Genomic DNA, 3,727 nt, shown 5'->3' with positions numbered 1-3,727 from the left:
TGGAGAGTCTGGAGAAAGCAGTATGCCGGCCGGCTCCCCGGTAAGAGAAATACATAGATCAGCAGAAATGGGTTAATAATTAAGATACAGCTAGCCGATAAGAAACAAGTAACCGGGCCAACAGAATTATATCTAATACAGAGTCTCAGTGTATTAATTGGGGCTGGCGCAGCGGCGGGACAAGACCAGCGGCAGCAGGCGGAAAAACCGTACACCTTACAAGATAATACATAAGGAGACATAAGGAGATTGACAGTAATGATGTTCTCCTAACACACACACACACACAAAGAAGATTGTGCTGTTGTCTTAATTCTCAACGTGACAAAATCTTGAACTACCTAGAAGATGGGCTGCATGGTATGTTTGTGGAAAATTACCTTGATTACCTTAGTTGAGAAGCAAAAACCCACTCACTATGAGTGACATCATTTCCTAGGCTAATTAACAGTGGAGAAAGATGGATCTCAGTTAGAAGGCCTGGGCGTCTAAGGGACCTCTGACACTGAAACCAAGATGTATCCCTGGTGCACAAAAGGACTTTGGGAGCACATTCCCCTTAACCTAGAGGCAGGAGGGAGGGCCTGGTCCATATTCCAAATGACTTGACAGATTTAGATGACCCCTCCTGGAAGGCATCACCCTACATGTGGAGTGGGGGGGGGAATGGAAGGGAAGGGTGGAAGAGAGGGAGGAAGAGAGGGAGGGAGAGAGGAAGGGAGGAAAGAAGGGATGGGGAACTGGAATCGATATGTAAAATAAGAAAAACAAAGAGTGGAGAAAGTAAGTTGAACACTAGTGTGTATAAACTCACAGCTCTCTTCTTATGATGGTGAGTTGATGTAATCAGGTGCTTGCTGCCCCTACTGCCTTGACTCCCAGACATAATAGGCCTTACCTCAAGCTAAAGTGAACCTCCTTCCCTCTGGTTGCTTTTGTCAAGCATTTTTGTCATTAAAAGAAATTAAGTAGAGTGTAGCAAAAGGATATGTATAGGGGAGGGAATTAAAGACTATTACTTGTCAATGGACTAGTCTTCTCTACAGTTCAGGGAATTCAACACCATTACTTTGGGGAATTAATCACATCACCACAGATTATTAATACAAGGAAGATTAAGACAATCAAGTGGTAGCTTTCAGTTTCAGTGGAGTGACAATAATCATTTGAGATTTGGAGAAAGAATATGAAAAAAGAAATAAAATGTCCTGAAATGTTCCAAAACTGTGTTCCCTAAGTACAATCATCTTCTAAATGTTCACAGAGGTTACCAGGTTTGGCAGCCACAACATAACCTGAAGGGCTTGATACCAATCACTTCCAGCTCTTTTTATTTTCCTTAGCTCATCCAAACAGTTTAGTAAAATCAAATAGGTTTTAAGTTCAAGAACTCAAGAAAAAAAATGGGAGAAATCTTATTTATTTGGTATCTTTAATAAAAAAGGAATAGGAAAAGGAAGTGAAATTCATCTCCAGAGTCCTTTCACCCATTCTTGCACAGTTAATGTTGATGACAGAGCATGATGAGCATTGGGTGAATGTGAGTGACATTTCACCTGAGGCCATGTTGGTTATTTTTTAAACAGACTTAATTCACTTTAGTTTTCTTGTGTGAAAACCTCTATATAGTAGCTGGAGCTAGAGCCTGGGTCTTCTGAATGGAGACTCTGGTATGGGTTTTTCACAAGATGGTCAAATGAATTCCTGTTAAGGAGTTTTGGTGAACACAGCCTCTTTCCAGAAGTCAGGGGTCAGGTAGCTGTGGGTCTTGAAGATAGCATCAAAAGTGGCTTTGGCAAAGTTGATCAGAGTGGCAGTATAGCCTCTGGCTGATATGCAACAGTCATCAATACCAGCCACCACCAGCAGCTTCTTGGGAATAGGAGCACAGATGCTAATGCCTCTGAGGCAGGTTTGAGATGCACCTGCATGGATCCACAGTGATCTGTCATAGTGTGGGGTTTGCCACTCTTGTTTCCCTCACTAGCCTTTCCACAGAGGGGTATTGAGAAGCTTGGACAAGATGGTGGCCCCTTGGGATGGTAGTGGTAGCAACTTCCTTGGATCACTAAATGCCAAGAGCAACATTTCTATTATAGTCCTAATATCAACCAAAGTCTTAAATCTAGTCTGCTGGCCAGTCTGAAATTTCTTCTGCACTAGCATGGTCTTTAGAACCTCATCCTTCTAATCGCTAGAGGAGATCTCAAACTATCTAGAGTAAAATCACCTGATCAGAGTCCTTCTCTTTGGTGCCTCTCCTCTAATGATAATGTGTCAGAAAGGATACAGGAATGCTTTAATGACATATCCTAAATTACCACCCATAGTCATATTTTGAAGAGGAGGCCATATCACCAGACCTAGCCAAATAGTAAGTAGCAAAGCGCAAACTCCACTTACCTAAGGACCTCACCTTGAGCTGCCATCTCAAAGGAAGATACATCATCAGGAGAAGGAGGATCAAAGGAAAAACCAGAAGAACATTTGGAGTCCTGACATCAAAAAACATCCACAACATTCTGAAACAGGTTAGAGAAAGGAAAGTAATTTAAGTAGGATTGCAGCATTGGCTAAACTTTAAATACCTCAACCAAGTACAAACCCCTGGTTCAATCTGGACATGGGAATTTTTGCTCAGAACTTCCTGAAATGTCCTAGAGGAATAATAGAAATGAGCTTTAAATCTCACTGCCCAACCTTGCACTGTTAGTATTAAGACAATGAATCGTCATTAAAATAGAATAATTGGAAAGCTCACAGACCAAAATAAGTAGTCCCCTTTTTGTAGATGGAAAAGAGAAGGATGACCAACAGAGAAGTTGCTTATATTCTTCATGTTATATATCTCCATGCTTAAATTTGTGAAATTGAACAAACATAATTTCACATTTGGAGGAAAGTCTCTGCAACAAAACAAAAAGGATCAACCAAAAACATTCAGAATGTGAAAGTCATTTTTTAAAAATTAGAGCTTGCAAAAGTTTAAAAAATGGAAGTAGAAGCTTTTGAGTGATGGAAAAAGAAGTGGCGTTTTAATTGCCATTGCTTTCGCATCTTTCATTTTCAAAAACTAGGTAAGGTACAGTGTGAAGGGCATGAGAGGAAAGTAGTTGTGTTCCTATGACAGAAGAAGGTTCAGAAAGAATAAAGTACCTCATTGACAGGTGTAGCAGCAGACATGTTATTAGAAGGAAAAAAGTGAATTTGGAATCATAGGCATTTGTTTCATCTTCTGCACATCCTTCCTCATTGAGGTCTCGTGAATTTGCAAGCAGCTACTAAAGAAGAGTGGCCAAGCAAAGCAGAGAGAGGAAACGGGGCCCACCACCCCCACCAGGAGCACAGTCAATTAAATACAGCCTGGAAGGGATCTAATCTAATATCAAAGATGCTGTCAGGGGATCAGTTCCCCTGAGTTTAGGGTTAATGATGTAAAGCAAGGCAGTCTGGCCAAAAGCAGGGGGAAAGAAACCTTGCCAGGATCAGGTGTGACTAGAAGAGACTAAAATAAAATAAAATAAAATAATAAGCATTTCTCAAAATAATGGAGGGCCCTGGGCAAAATTTTCCTCAGACATGTTACAATAGCCTCTCCTTGAGGCTGTCATCTGGGGCTTGGGTCCTTGAACATTTAGTAAATTTACAGTAAATCTTATAATTGTAATCAGCGTTGAGTATTATCAGAGTTTTAGTATAGCAGACTCCAAAATGAGGCCCATTCCCA

The 3,727-nt window shown here is 40.8% G+C and overlaps 1 pseudogene; it reads right to left on the bottom strand.

Annotated features, from left to right (window-relative positions):
- Positions 1-1,621: 1,621 nt before the first annotated feature.
- On the bottom strand, positions 1,622-3,183 carry LOC127218741 (40S ribosomal protein S2-like; annotated as a pseudogene).
- Between the last annotated feature and the right edge of the window lie 544 nt (positions 3,184-3,727).

The sequence above is a fragment of the Phodopus roborovskii genome, unplaced genomic scaffold, assembly GCF_943737965.1.
Source record: "Phodopus roborovskii unplaced genomic scaffold, PHOROB, whole genome shotgun sequence".
Classification (NCBI taxonomy): Eukaryota; Metazoa; Chordata; class Mammalia; order Rodentia; family Cricetidae; genus Phodopus; species Phodopus roborovskii.
The sequence above is the reverse complement of the archived record's forward strand: the minus strand, read 5'-3'. Positions and strand labels throughout refer to the sequence as shown.